We start from the raw sequence: 17178 nt of genomic DNA on the forward strand, positions 1-17178 counted from the left end.
ATACTTTGCTGATTAACTCGTCAAAAATTCCCCTGCAGTTTAGGCACATTTACGATGTTTAGCTGACACGTTTACTTTGCTTGAAAGCTCAAGTCATGACGTCACATAAACAATGTTCAGCTGCCCTGGTTGGCTTTGTTTACAAGCTCAAGTCATAGCATCACATTTACAATGTTCACTTGCCCTGCTTTGCTTTGATACAAAGCGCAAGTCATGACATCACTGGTGTAGTTTGCTTTGATAACAGTTTGGGCACATTTACGATGTTTAGCTGACACGTTTACTTTGCTTGAAAGCTCAAGTCATGACGTCACATAAACAATGTTCAGCTGCCCTGCTTTGCTTTGATACAAAGCGCAAGTCATGACATCACTGGTGTAGTTTGCTTTGATAACAAGCTCAAGTTCTAGAATCAAATTTAGAATGTTCAGTTTCCCTGCTTTTCTTTGAAACAAAATTCAAATCATGACATCATATTTACAATGTGCAGATGCCCTATATGGCTTTGCTAAAAACTCAAGTCAAGACATTGTATTTAGAATTTTTAGCTGCCATGAGTTTCTATCTATCTATCTATCTATCTATCTATCTATCTATCTATCTATCTATCTATCTATCTATCTATCTATCTATCTATCCATCTATCCATCCATCCATCTATCTATCTATCTATCTATCTATCTCAATTAGTCAATTTAGTAGTGGATGCTCCACTCCACTTTTTAACTTCACTTGATGTTACAAAAGTTTTGTGTTCAACTCATGACTGCCCCGGTTGCCATTTTTTGATGGTTGATTGGGCTGAAGTCACATTAAGGATGCTATCAAGTTTCGACAGCATAGCCTTCTCTAACACTGCCTCCCTAGTTTCGCAGTACTGTATTTGTATACAGCACAATTCGGAAATGCTCTTGGCAGTTTTTGATCCCTCTCTTCAATACTAACCAATGTCTTCTATGACATATCTTACAGGACTTCATAAAACCTTTTGGCATGCTTGTACGCATGACAAAATGCCATTGACTAAATGGTGACGCGCAGTGAAAGCCCATTTCAGGGACGTGTGCAGCCTGGCTAGCTCAGTCGGTAGAGCATGAGACTCTTAATCTCAGGGTCGTGGGTTCGAGCCCCACGTTGGGCGTTGGATATTTAGGCAAGGCCTTTACCTTAGATAAACTGGTGACGATATATCTTGTGCTGGTAAACTTACTCTAGAGGGCTTGACCGGAGATAAACCAATGAAAATATACCATAACCAGTATACTGGAGTCATCTCCATCCTCCACGTTGTAATGCTCTTCTCAACTATCAATGCCTTCGGGGGGTACAAGACAATGTTAAATTGGTTAACGGTGTTTTGTTGTGATATGTTGGTGCCCTAGAGGTTTGCTGGGGTTCATACTTTGCTGATTAACTCGTCAAAAATTCCCCTGCAGTTTGGGCACATTTATGATGTTTAGCTGACACGTTTACTTTGCTTGAAAGCTCAAGTCATGACGTCACATAAACAATGTTCAGCTGCCCTGGTTGGCTTGGCTTACAAGCTCAAGTCATAGCATCACATTTACAATGTTCACTTGGATCTATCCATCCATCCATCCATCCATCTATCTTTCTATCTCAATTAGTCAATTTAGTAGTGGATGCTCCACTCCACTCTATAACTTCACTTGATGTTACAAAAGGCTTGTGTTCAACTCATGACTGCCCCGGTTGCCATTTTTTGATGGTTGATTGGGCTGAAGTCACATTAAGGATGCTATCAAGTTTTGACAGCACCCCCTTCTCTAACACTGCCTACCAAGGTTTGCAGTACTGTATTTGTGTTCTGAATGGCACTTGGCAGTTTTTTTGATCCCTCTCTTCAATTTGAACTCTTCTGGCAAGGCTTTCCACAAGGTTTAGGAGTGTGTTTATGGGAATGTTTGACCATTCTTCCAGAAGCGTATTTGTGAAGTCACACACCGATGTTGGCTCGGAAGGCCTTGTTCTCAGTCTCCGCTCTTAATCATCCCAAAGGTGTTCTATCGTGGTGAGGCCAGAACTCTGTGCCGGCCAGTGAAGTTCATCCACACCAAACTCTCTCATCCCTGTATTCATGGACCTTGCTTTGTGCACAGTCTTGTTGAAACAGCAAGGGGCTATCACCAAACTGTTCACAGAAAGTTGGGAGCATTGATTTGTCAAACATCTCTGGTGTGTCTTGTTACAATATAATTTCTGAACTGCTGAGGGCGCTACTGCATAGCTATATGAGCCAGAGTGTATCGTGCATACAGGAGAAGTGGAAACTGCAGAAGTGTAATCAAGCTGGAAGTACGTTGTCCTTATGGATGTCGCTCTGCTATTACTTTACTTTTACATTGGTATAGAATACCACATTTTGGCAACGAGGATGGCATTAATGTACCCCTACCTGCTGCATTCATGCCTTGCCCAAGTGAACCTACAGTTCCATTCCCTACTTGGAAAAAGATGTTCGACAACTACATGCTAGTCATCAATGCTGAAAAATGGCCAGAAGCAAGGAAACATGCTGTTCTTCTCCATGCGTTTGGAACCGAGGGACAGAGTTTATTTTACTCTCTACCGGAGTCAGGTACTACTTTTGATGCTGCCGTGGCGTCACTTCAGAGACATTTCATTCCTTAAGTGAATGTGGTCGCGGAATGTCATACATTTTGCCAGAGAGCACAGCAACCAGATGAATCGATAAATCAGTTTTTAGCTTCAATGAGGGAGCTAGCTACATTTTGTGAGTTTGGCGATATGGAGGAACAAATGCTTTATGACCAACTGATTGAATGTCTTATAAATAATAAATACACGCATAAGAGACAGACTTTTGCTTGAAGCCGATTTGACGCTAGCCAAAGCTACTTCGATGGCTCTGCAGATTGAGTCAGGGCTACGGAATGCGGGAGTTCTCGCTGATGACGCAAAGAACACTACTACGACTGCTGCTGCATCGGTCGGGGCCATAACGAAACAGCCAATGAAATACTGCCAAAAAGGACAAAGGAAAGAGGCCCCGACTGCTGCTCAACACAACGCGACTCGCCGCGCTTGCTACAGATGTGCTACCATCTTGAAAATAAACCGTCTTGCCCTGCCTCCAAAACAACTTGCAATGTATGTAGAAAAGTGGGACATTTTTCAAAGGTGTGTCAGTCTGCTCAAAAAGATGTGCGTGAGATTGTGATGAATGAACTGACTGTGCCTTATATGTCTGACACTGCAATATAAAATTGTCTGTACAGTGCAAGTGGATGCAAATGGACATACTCACGATATTAAGCTAATTGTAGACACAGGGTCATATGTTTCTATCATACCAGGGAGCACTTACCAGACTCTCTTCCCTACATGTAGCCTTTCTGAGCCTTTCTGAATCTTTTCACTTATTCCAGAGAGAAAATACCTGTTAGAGGGTGTATGCAGGCAAAAGTTAGTCATAATGGGCATTCAACTACAGGCTCATTTGTAGTGGTTAAATCAGGCACTGCACTGCTAGGACTGGACTTATTTGGTACATTACACATGCGTATTGGCACTAAGGTGGTCACAGCCACCAGCTCTGGTGATTTTGCCAGTGTACAGAGGGCACCTACAACACCACATGCACAGCAAACTGCACCAGCTATTGAAGTGCAAGAGATCGGGTGTGCAAAGGGATTTGTGCACACAATTCAACTCAAACCAGATGCGATGCCTGTGCAACAAAAATTGTGACAACTTCCATTTTCTGTCAGGCTTGCTGTGTCTGAGGAACTTAAAGTGATGGTTCAGAGTAAAATGCACCCTAGGTAATTTCCACCATGACATCCAGCCAAACACCCCCTCGGAAGCATTTTTAGCGATGGTCAGCATTGGTCAAGATAGGGCGATCAGCCGAATGGCTTAGTAATAGCGCGGAGGTGCATAGTGTATATCTCGTAAATTTCCCCACTAATAATGCATGGAATGTTACCAAACTTCTGCAGTAGTACACATAGGGTCTGTACTCACAATACGAGGCATTTTAAAGTTTGTAAGTACATCAGGAGTTTATTTAAAAGAACACTTGCCTGATAGCTTCTACTGCTAAAGCTACTGCTGTTGCGTAGACTGCACTTCCGTGTTTACCCAGCTTCTTCTTCTTCTACGTGCAACACAGGGAGTCCACAGAAAAGCAGTTCAACTGGACTGCTGATGCTGAACACAGTTTTACTGACGATAAGAGACTCATAGTTGAGAACCCTGCTTTAGCTCTGTACGATCCTACATTGCCTACTTATGTGACTACTGATGCATCTGATTATGGACTAGGGGGTGTAATTAGCCAACTGCATCCAGGCAACATAGAAAGAATTGTGGCCACAGTCGAACGTGGAGCACTTGCATGCTTGTGGGCAGTAGAAAGGTGGAGGACCTACCTGGGGACCTACCTGGGGTCATCACTTCGTCCTACGCACAGATCATCAGGCTCTCACGACATTGCTCATGTCCAAAGGAACTGGCAGTGCTGGACTGCGAATTGCGAGGTGGTCAGCACAACTGCTTTGCTTCACATATGATATAGCGTACTGTCCTGGGAAGCTGAATGTGACTGCAGAATGTCTGTCTAGGCTTCCACTGCCTGCCTGAGGAGACGCTGAGGTGGAACTAGATGTTGTGGCTACTGTGTTCCAGGAATCCTTACATGCCATGTCATTGTCTGATTTCCCTGCTGTGTGTGAAAGCTGCCCTGAATTGACTCAGCTGCGTCAGCAGATACAAAACGGCTGGCCAAAATGCAGAAAGAAGATAGAAAATGGACTGATGTCATACTTTATCATAAGGGATAAACTGGCTATGGATGATGTGCTTATCATGAGAGGTACAGACCGCTTGATTGTGCCTACATCACTGCGTTCCAAAGTGGTGGACTTGGCACATGAAGGGCACCAGGGAATAGTGCGCACCAAGCAGAGACTGCGAGAGCTGTATTGGTGGCCGCAAATGGACAAAGATGTGCAGTCCAAAAATGTCTTCATGTGTGCCGTGCCTAGTGATGTCCAAATGAAGCTTCGTGAAGCATTTTCTCTATTTTCTGAGCCCAATAGATGGCGCTCTCTGTTCAACAAAGGGTTGAAAGCAATGGAAATATATCGGCCTTCAACCCTTTGTTGAACAGAGAGCGCCATCTATTGGGCTCAGAAAATAAAGAAAATGCTTCACGAAGCTTCATTTGGACATCGCTACCGTTCTCCTGGAAACCGCCAAAACCCAGCCTTGTCCATCAGATTGCCAGTTGGAGAAGCGTGATTCGTCACTCCAGAGAATGCGTCTCCATAGCTCTAGAGTCCAGTGGCGGGGGGCTTTACACCACTGCATCCAACGCTTTCCATTGCACTCGCTAATGCATTTATTGGAGCAGCTGGGCCATGGAAACCCATTCCATGAAGCTCTACGCACTATTCTTGAGCTAATCTGAAGGCCACATGAAGTTTGGAGGTCTGTCAAGATTAAGATCCACTTGCATTGCAAATATTTAAGATGATGGATTACATTCACTGGTAGGGATTTTGATAGCATTTCAAAGACAATGATATCGCCAGGGTCATTTACAAATTTCTCATATGAATTCATTGTGAATGTCCCTTGCTTGTATAAAAAATTCTATACATTTTTGGCTGCTTTTTATTTTACTTCACTGCAGAGGACAATATTATAAAATGATCCTACATTTTACCAGTGATACTTTCAGGACATTCAGGCCATAATACGTATATTAACTTCATATTCTCAATGCAGTTCAAAGACATTGTTAATAGCTTGGTCATTTGAGGGTTTGGGAAATGTTCATCCAAAATTGTCCACTCTGTTTTATCCATAAATAAAACTTCATGCTTGTGCATAATTCCGCATGATTTATTCACTGGAATAGCTTAATTTCCCTCACATGCCCATTTTCTAGTGATGTCCAAATGAAGCTTCGTGAAGCATTTTCTTTATTTTCTGAGCCCAATAGATGGCGCTCTCTGTTCAACAAAGGGTTGAAGGCCGATATATTTCCATTGCTTTCAACCCTTTGTTGAACAGAGAGCGCCATCTATTGGGCTCAGAAAATAAAGAAAATGCTTCACGAAGCTTCATTTGGACATCACTACCATTTTCCATACATTGGTCAGCCCACAACCACTATGGATAGCCTCCAATGTGTATTACTGTGCATATAGACTAGCAGTAGATTACCTTGGGATCAGTGTAATTTTGCATATGCCTCCATCCACATTATGAACCACATTATGTGTGTCCGGGCCTCTGCTATAGTATGGCTGTTGCTAACAGAGTTTGACTCCTTCTGGATCCAAATTGAATGACACACTTATTGTTTCTTGAGAAGATAAGATAAGAAAAGATTAACTTTATTGTCCCACAAGTGGGAAATTTGTCTTGGGCACTTCACCCATGCTGCAGCCATAAAAAACAACATATACAACATGATACAGATATAATACAGAAAATATTAAAATGACCCTAACGCCTGGTTCACACCGGCGAACCGGTAAAGAAGTGTTAAAACTTCTTGATTACAGAAATATTTACTCCATAAAGAAAAAAATAACTCTGAATGAACAACAGCTGAGCAGAAGCACTTGTCGACCGTTGCAGAGAAATATGCGTCTGGTCTGAACAGGGGGGCAGCGGATTACGCGCGATTTTCATGGGCGCACTGCGCCGCTTCCGCGTCCAGTGTGAACCAGGCGTAATGGTGTATAATACACAACATGGTGCCACACAGTGCGTTCTCAACACACTTCTGATGAATAAATAAATATCCATGAGTTGACAACAACTCTTCAAAATAATAATAAATATAAATAAACTATCGTCATTAACTTCAAGTGCAACAAAAGCCTTGAAGAACGCTAACCTGGGCCTATTCTGGCTTTTATGCCACTATTTCAAAGCTTAATAGACACAGGAATAAATTTGTTTTTGAATCGGTTTAGTCTGCAGCAAGGAACTCTAAACCTCCTACCAGAGGGCAGCAGCTCATACTCTGTGTGCAGAATGTGACTCGTGACTCTTGTCTCAAAGTAGCCTGTTCATAAATACTCTGCATGGATAAGTGCTCCTTGACATCAATAATTTTCCATGCAGTATGAATCAATCGGAACAGTTTGCTTTTTAACTGCACAGAGCCAAACCAAGCTGTTATACTGTACCTGATTAGGCTCTCTAGAAGGGCCTGATAAAATATCATCCTAATTTTTCATCAACACCATGAAGTCGCAGACGACATGTGTGCTCCAGGTTAGTGAATTGTCAATATAAACAGCAAGATATTTCTACGGGTTGGTCTGAACAATGGCTTGGTTGTGGATGTGGCACACATGAAGACACAAAATGTCTTCATGTGTGCCGTGCCTAGTGATGTCCAAATGAAGCTTCGTTAAGCATTTTCTTTATTTTCTGAGCCCAATAGATGGCGCTCTCTGTTCAACAAAGGGTCGATATATTTCCATTGCTTTCAACCCTTTGTTGAACAGAGAGCGCCATCTATTGGGCTCAGAAAATAAAGAAATGCTTCACGAAGCTTCATTTGGACATCACTAGTTATAACAAATAAACTGATGGAAGTGTTTCCGTAGCTTCAAGAAGGGGGAGGCTTTCAATTTCTAAAAATTGTAGGATCTACTCGCATTTGAAATCTTGCATTGCTTCCATGTCCCAGCACTGGATATAATGAAAAAAGGAAAAATCCGCACACCAACAAGGAGCTCCAAAGCACTAAAAATGTATTATCACCGAAAAGGAGTAACGTTTCGGGCTCGCAGACCCTTCCTCAGACTGAGTCTGAGTCTATCACCTTTTCGGTGATAATACATTTTTAGTGCTTTGGAGCTCCTTGTTGGTGTGCGGATTTTTCCTTTTTTCATTATTGACTTTTTTGTCCAGCACCCAGCGTCAGTTTTTTGGATGTGCGTGCCTTGTTTATACTTCCAGCACTGGATATACCCTTGCCTATCTGAAAGATCCATCGATGATGATTAGACAGGCTACAATCTACATACGTCCACTTCAGCAGGATTTACCCTTAGATTGCTCTCCTCATGCCTCTGGTCCAGTCATCCCCTGTATCACCTGTCAGAAGGAAGTTCCCTTTCCAGAGATTAGGATGCACAGATTAAGCTGCAATGGGTATGTACTTCCTAAAGAAATGCAAGTGTAGCATATTCATTTTTCTTTTGGAAAATTGTGCACAGAAATAAAGGAGTATGACCATAATTTCAATTTTATTAACTTGAAGGACACCCATGCAGGAATCAGAAAGAGAACAAGAGGGAGCACGAAGTGAAGAAAATGATAGATAGACATTCCAAGTTAGTGACAGTTACAGTGAGGGCTGAATCATCAGCTCAGAGTGCAGAAGTACCAGCAGTGATTGACAGCGAGGAGTTGGATCACAAAGAAACAGACAATGGTTTGTGTCACAATAGGAAGAGCGCGTGTCACATAAACTGAGTCAATAAAAAAATAACACCTGCAAGATATAATTACATAAGAAAATATAATTACACACAATAACATGCAACTGGGTAATATATTCTAACTGTGAAACACATTTCGTTTTTGTTCAGAATGCTGTTTTGCTGTTATGTCAGCTCAGCTTTGTAAAAGATTCTGAAGATGTTGGGTCTCATGTTTGTCAGTGACATGGATATACAGTAACTTCCCTCCTCTTATGTAGACTGAGAGGATATCTGCAGGTAACATGACAACAACATGTCTCTCTCGAATGGATAACTTTATTATATTATTGTTGTTGTCAGGCCTGAACTAAAGAGAGGACTCAGATGCAGGGCAGAATCAAATTCCAACAGGCCTTTATTCTGAAATTCATTAGCGTCAAGACAGAGGGACAAATAAATGGGCTGTGAAAACCTAAACTGACTACACTTGATCTTTAGCGAATACACAAAAATAGAGAAAACAAGGACTAAACTGAAAACCTCACCAACGGTGGGAACTCAACGAGACTCAGAGAAGCGAACCATAAGACTGCATACAAGAAACTAAAAAGGCTAAACAAAAATTCTCTCACAAGGGAGGAAATCTCAGGCTATCAAAACAGGCTACTCTATGAAACAAATGAATAAAGAAATCAAAATGGCACAAGACAACGGGAGACGCGGACTTAACACAGAGGGATACTGGGGAACAGGTGAAGACAATCAGGGATTAGGGGAGACGTCCGACTGGAGACACATGAGGAAGGGCAAGTGACCTGAAAAGAGAGGAGTTAGAATTTTCAAAATAAAGCAGGAAGTTCACAAGACAAAACACCCGAGATGAGACGAACCTCACCACTGTGTGACAGTTATTGTCTAGAATGGAAGGTTCTTAAAGGAGTCATCACCTGGAAATCGCAATTTCTCTTGTTAAAACATGCATATCTGTGTTTGACCTCAGTTGAAACTTGCCTGAAAGGCTGGAGTTTGAAAGTGGCGCCGTTTTTTCGCTTCTGCTCTTTTTCCGAACAGGAATAGCACACAAGGGTGTGCATTCCTAAAGCACGAGATTTTGATTCTGCGCCTTCGGTGACGTCACCGTGGCGGCTACTTGCATAAGCCCACCCCTCTTTCACCACCCAACCCCGCCCCGTCCGCTACCTGAAATCGCCGAAGCGCCGCCATTATGTTTTGGAGTCTGCATGCAGGCAAGCCCCCCCGGCTCTGTCCTTCCTGCGGCGAATCAACGCGCGCCTCATTACATATTATACAATGCACATCCGGACCAGTCAAAACCTCGCGCGTAATCTCGCGTGATAAAATCGCGGTACGAAAAAGGGTCAGAACAAGCTCAATGTTTGATTAAATTTTTTTTTTTTTTTTCTAATAAGTTTTACGAATTGATCCAAAGCGATCCAAGGGGGGCTGGATACGTATAAAACCAGGTGATGACTCCTTTAAAGACCAAGCTCAATAGCAGCAAGAATGGGCATGCCCACTTCATTGTACCCTTGTTGGTAAGTAATATACATTTTGTAATATTAATGTATCAGTAAAGAATGGGAAATGGGATCCAAAAAAATATATAATTGATGTCAACAAATGAAATGCACAATATTCTCCTGTTACCTGGAATAGTTGATATTAAGGATGCTATTCTAGACTTAAAGCCAATAGAATATTGACTTGATTTATTATTTTTTTCCTCTTGCTTGTTAAATGTTACCTAATCCAGCTATCTATATTAGTCAGCTGCCATTTTTCCACCATTATTATCAATTTTTATTTCAGGTGATGTTGCAATCGGAGTGGGGGTGATGTGGTACTTTATGACAACTGTAATATCCAATCTCCAGTTTGGATTCAGTCTCGATTTTGGTAAGTCTTTTACCATTTTGAAGGTTGATATGATGTTAGTTTTAAATGTATTTCAGTGGTTATTGTTGTGACTTTATCCCCTGCTCTCTTGGTACAGGAGGAATGGGCCGAACACTACTATTTGAGGGTGAACCTGAGCATCTTATTCCAGCAGCATCAGAGGTGCTTATTGAAAGCGACCTCTTCCGGGTTGCAGGAAGGATGTTGGCCCACAGCTTTCTGCACCATGGCCCCCGTGTCACAGGATTAAGTCCTGCTGTAATACATGTCCTGTTCAATGGGGACCCTGAAACGGCAACAGTTGTTACAGATGTTGTTTTAAGATGCTAAATAAAAGCATGGGTTGGACATCAATCTGCTATGATTCTTGACAAAACCTGCACAGTCTCTACATATAATCCAAGTGCATCAGTTACAGAAACTCCTGGAGCTGGCAAAATGGCAACCTCGGGGACAGATACAGTGTCTCCATGAAGTCTGTGAGGTCCGTTCCAGTCGATCCCATAGTCTTCATAAACCTGAATGGATGACGAGCATGATCAATCTTCTATATGTTGCCTATTCAGTTTTTTAAAATAAAGTTATGCATATTATGCACCATAGAAACTACAGCTGAGAGGTTGATATTTGAAAGCTCAGGAGACTTTGAAGAGACTATAGGCTTCAGTTAAAGTAACATATTTTCTCCCATAATTCCTTTGGGGAAACAGACAGTTCAAAAAAGTGTTAAAGTTTAACTTTTTTTTAACCTCAGTAGGATCCTCCATAGGGCCTTGCTCTCTGTATATTCTCCAGAGTTGCTGTGGTGACTGATTCCTTTCGGTTCTAAGACAATGAAAGTTCCAAGCATCTCTGAAAGAGTTGAGGCTTTGGTGGATTTGTGGAAGGAAGATCCGGTGCAGTGCGAAAAGATGGACTTCAGTGTTCCCTGCTCTTCCAATGAAGTAAAGATCTGATAGAAGAAGTCCAGGGCATGTTCATAAACATCTCTCCACATCCTCTCTATTCTGTGTAAATTGACAAGGTATTAATTGATGTGTGACATATGCTAAAGAAGTACATTCAACTGGTATGTTTGTTGTGTGAGTGTAGTTGCCGTAACATTTATTTACTGCTGATTGTGGACGCTTCTGCCTGTGATTTGCGAATTCCTGTCAGTACCTCTGCTCCTTATCATGAATTCTGCTACATCTGCATTCTCTCCCCCTTTATCAAACCGTACCCTTGATGGCAGCCCATACTGCTCAACAGCAGTGATAATGCTTTGTAAGACCGTACTAGCTCTATTATTGCCAGCCACAGTCAGGTAGACCACTAAACGACTGATCCATCCATCCCACCATGGACAACAAATCTCCACCTGTCAGGCAATTGTGAACACACAAAAAAGCACAATTTTATTCAAAAAACATTCTAATGACATCTATAGAATGATGCATTGTTTATTGTCTATCTCTGACCTGATGAGCTTATGGTTGCCATCTATATGCCATAAACAGTTTGGGTCAGGAACAGAATACTGCCTTCGCCGTAATACACGCAGCCTTAGACGTCTCATGTAGACTCCCTCTGCATCGACTCTGTGCAAAGACTCTTGCAGTCTTGAGACTGAGGGGAGGACAATAAAATAAATAATCATACACTTACACTCAACTTCATGACAAACACCTGTTCAATCTACTTGACCAGTACTAGAAAAAAAATACTTGCAGAGTCACTTATTGTGAGGAAAGAGCGGTGTCATAATAAAAGACAATAGAGTGAAGTGTGTAAAACTACTACACTGCAGAATCACCAGAGCCTCAAAAATTACCAGAGCTCACTTAATTTTCTGAAAAAGAATAATCAAGTTGCTTAACCAAACTTTAGAATAGGATATTTTGATGCTATTGAATTCAAGAAAACTGCTAAAAAAGGCATTGCAAATGGACACATACAGGAACATTATCTTAAAATTAGCTATGGTCACGAATGTATAATTCATATTCAAATAATAAATACATTAAAAATACATTGAAATAATGCCCATATGATACTCACTTGGAAAACGCACACCTCTTGCATTCAGATCACCACGCATTAGCTTATAGCGGGTGTTTGGATGTCTTCTGTGGACTTCACTTATAATACGGTCCAACTCCTCATCATTCACAGCTGAATAGAGGTCAGTCTTTCTGCACAAGCAAAACACATTAACATCGAGTAATGTTACAATAATGTAATATCCTTTCTCAGTGGATGACAGCAGTTCATAATGTGAAAACACATGAATTTAGTGTAAATACCCTAAACCGCTTTGTTTCATGCGTCTCCTGATGGTCCTCTTTGACACTCCGAACATCACTGCAATTTGACAAGCTGGTAATCCACAAAGAACTTGATGCTCCAGAACTGCACTCGGTATGTCAAACGCCAAACGTCCTGGTCCCTGTGTTGCAGGTGTGTGTCTGGGACGGAGAAGCAGGAGCTTGTTGGGACCTCAGCATGTAGGAGAACAAAGAGCGGCCTACATAGAGGCCAGAAGCCTTCACATGCGGTCAGAACAAAGGGACCAAAGAAGACAAAGGAGTACACCCCAAAACCTCCATCTTGCTTCACACCCCTCACTAAGGTGTGAAGTCCGACATCATACCAACTCTGGTGCCCTATTAGCTGACAGCCACGGCCGTGGGGTATAAAGGTCAGCGTCCACCTTCAAACCCTCTCTCTCCACCGTAGCACACTGCTACAACGCACCGCGGGATCTCCTGTTTACCTGCAGAAGGAAGAAACAAACTGTTTCTTCATCCAAGTTACCAGCGAGAAGGATAACTTCTAAGCCCCGCTCTCACCTGAAGCCAGCTGACCAAATCGCCACACCGCACGATCTTATTGTTTGCCTGCAGAAGGAAGAAACACAAACTTTTTTCTTCAGCCAAGTTGATCAGCGAGAAGGATAACGTCTAAGCCCCGCTCTCGTCTGGATTCAATCGACCCGCCACACGAGGACCCGCCGCTGCGTGACTCGCGAACCACAGTCCCGTCGCGGACGGCGTGCCAAGAAACTCCACCACCCGCACAGGACGGACTCAAGCACATCCACCGAAGTAAGAGGCTGTTGTCTGGGCAGAGGCACAGGTTCGATAGTGTAGGCTCAGTTTGTAATTCTTGTTAATGTGTTTTAAGTTTTGACAACGGACCGCTGAGTCCGTTTTTTTCCATATTGTTGTTCTCGAGTGCTGATTGTGTACCCACACCGCTCGACTCTGCATAGCATGACCCACTAACAACCCCCCCCCCCCCCCCAAAAAGAAAAAAAAAAACCCTTACCTATAGCACTTTGATCATAGCACTGTTGTTCTTCAGGTATGTTGTAGTGTTTTACAGTATCTGTAGCTATTAATGTGATGCTCATCATTTTCCAACCATATTTTTCCGGCCCCTCATTTTGGATAATTTCCATCAACCGGCCCCCATCCAAAACTAATTGAATAGCCCTGCTATAGGCTTATCTTATCTTATCTAGTTAGGCTATCAGGTGTGAGTTTTTTTTTTTTTTTTGCACCACCACTTTCAAACTCGTTTGAACGGTGCAACTGTGTCACAGCCGGTGTTCCCAAAATTATAAAATTTGGAGACTATTCAACTCAACAAAAGAAAACGATTCGCCATGCGCAAGGTGTGCAGCGCAAAAATATCGGACACATCCAGCACCACGTCAAATTTCATCCGCCATTTCCGACTACACAAAGAAAAGTAAGTAATGTCTCTTTTGCAACATATTGAAACATTTGTTGTAAATAAAAGGAAGTGGTTTGCTGCCCTTCCCAAGATAAACTACTGTGTTGAGTACTCTGTCTGGTAATTATTGTTTGGTACACCTGGCCCTGTAGCCGTTCCTAGTAATTGTGATCCTGCTGGTCCTAGTGAGTATTTATAATTATTCTTTAGCCTTATATCCCCTTCCTCTATTTGTTAGCCCTTTTGTGCAAAGGAGGGCGACATAAAACTTAGGCTGCAGTCTCTTGAAGTTTTAAGATGGTTGTCTTCCAGCTTATTATATTTCTATGACTTGACTTGTGACTTGTTTGACCTAAGCTATGACTTGAAAAAAATGACTTTCGACTTGCTTGAGACTTGAATATGTGTGACTTACTTCCATCTCTGGCAGGTGGCTCCTCTGCCATCAGTGTATGAATGTGTGTGAACGGGTAAAAGTGACTGAATGTAGTGTAAAGCTCCTTGAGTAGTTAGTTAGCTAGAAAAGCGCTATATAAATGCAGGTCCATTTACCATTGGACAAAAGCGTCTGCTAAATGCCCTAAATGTAAATGTATATATGCTGTGAGCAGTTAAACCAGTCATGTCCACTTCATACATTGTTTAGTATTTTGTGACATGAAGAGGTCTGCTATTGTACTATTCAGTATTCCAATATAAAAGAGCTATAATTAGAGAAAAGTCATCATTTGGAGAGCAGAAATGTTCTTCCCATATTTCATGTCTTATTCATCATCTTGTGACCCATCAGATGTAGAGGTCCTGAAACTGACGTTGGGAGCCACCATCAAAACTATCTTTTCGACTATTTTATCTGCAAACTGAATGTGAACAAGACAGCCAGTTGTAACTGCTGTAATATCTTGTTTGAGTTCCAAAAATTGTGCCAGTGCTGTTATAATGTATTTCAGTTACTGAGCAATATTTACATTCAAATTGAGTTATTGATTGGTCAATTCATCTAAATTCTCCTTTTCTTTTCTTAAAGAATAATCTGAATAGTCAATACATTGTTATTTTGTTTTACATGGTGATTTACATTTCTCTTGTACATTTCTCTTTCATGCAAATATGAAAAGCTCTATGGTATTTTGTAAAAACATAGAAGCCTTGAGTTCAGCATTTTGTCCATCGCTATCTCAGAATTTTTGTAACCGGTGCCCCACTGATTTGAAACTAGATATTGAGACCGTTAACTCATGTTTACACTATTAACTGAGATAATATAGTGAGAAGTAGGGTCATTTTCATAATGCTGACAACCAATCAGTGTCTAAAAATGACACTGATGTGTTTACATTGGCATTAGTTGAAAGCCGGGTGTGTCTCATACTGATGATAAATGACGCCTCATGCGACAGTATTAGATCTGGGTATCCAGTACTCAATACCTTTCAGGTATCGACCGAAACAACCCGATACCAAGTAGTATCGAAACGATACAGGTGTCAAACGATACCCGGTTCTTTTTGTACCCAGATCAAGAAAACATGACTGTTTCTATGGTTTTGCTTGCAGCCAATCACCGCAAGTGTTATTCGATTCAATGCACCGTGTGATTGGTCAATGGTCCACCACCGCAACAACAATAATTGTATGGCGGTAACCCCTCCCATCTGTGCTCCTCCGAGCTCTATCGTTCTCCCTCGCAGCCTCCCATCTCCCTCTTATTTTACAAAAATAGTTCAGCGAAATGTGTTATGCAGTTGCTGAATCTGTCTTTATTTTAGATTGACAACGCTCAGTTTGAAAGATTTTCGAGTCTGCGGGCGGCGCCGTCTCTGGAAACAAGCCGCTCCGCGCCGCTATAACACGGCTTCTTACATAGACAATGAATGGGAACATTCCCTCCGCTATGAACGGCAGGACACCGTTTAGTTTCCCGGTGTGTCCGGGACTTCCACAACATGTATAAAGCAGTAATAGTGTTTATTACGGCCACAAATGATGAAACAGTATCGGTGTAAATGCAGCGGGTGCCGGTTGGATTTCTCTCTCACCCCGACTGCAGCACGTCCCCGATCCCAAACTGCTCGGCGATCACTCGCCACAATCCCCTCCATGTTTTGTCAGGTTACCGGTTGTTTTAGCTTCTGTAGCTAAGTTGAAAAAAGTATTGAATGAAGTACTCAAGTGGTATCGGTATCGTTTTAAGGGTACTGGTATCGGTACTGGTATCGAACATTTTTAAACGATACCCAGCCCTAGTCAGTAACAAAGTTATGCAATCGCACACATTTCATCACACAGAACCTTTACTGTTAACGCATCATTGCGACATTGTTATTAATTCTTAGGTTCAGTGGGTACAGTTATCCCCTCTGAACCCTGTGGACCTTGAGAAGGCATACAGACAATTCAGTGATTCACATTTGTTCACTTCTCACTATGCGTTATCTCCTGAACTGGCTTGGCTCAGGAACCTTAGCCCTCCTTTGTTTGTTGATCAATCAGATCCTCTTCACAGCACCGCACAGTTTAAGTACAACTTTTATTAATACTGGAATCATCACAGTGCATTTTGTTACATTAGCAGTGACTAAAGTTAACAAAAAAGGGTCAATTTCCCAAAAAGGAAGACGGAAAAAGAAAACCTTATCATCAGCGACAGAGGCAAAACAACCTTAAAAATCAAGTCACAATAAATTAAAGAGCAGAAGAGGAAAGGGAAGGAAAAAAGAAGAGAGAAAGACAAGAGCACAGTGCCTGCAGGACTACATGGGAGGAGCAAAACATTGGTTTATACAGAAACATAAAGCAAATGTCACAATGTTATCCTTTGACGAAAAAATTGCCCCACAGAAACAATACTAACGCCACAATGGTGAGTTGTGAAGAGATGTTTAATTGTAGAGTTCATTTGGAGGCTGCAGAGGAAGAAGAAGAAGAACAAGAAGAAGAAGTAGAAGAATAGACAGAGACCGAGAGAGATAGAGACACTACTAAGAACTGGAGTATTGACAGTGAGACATTCAGTTCAGTTACAGTGGTGGCGGCACCAGGAGGCCACTTTGGCCACTCTGTTCTGCATGGCTATATGACAGAAAGTTGCAACATATTT

The sequence above is a fragment of the Eutrigla gurnardus genome, assembly GCF_963514095.1.
Source record: "Eutrigla gurnardus genome assembly, chromosome: 1".
Taxonomy (NCBI): Eukaryota; Metazoa; Chordata; class Actinopteri; order Perciformes; family Triglidae; genus Eutrigla; species Eutrigla gurnardus.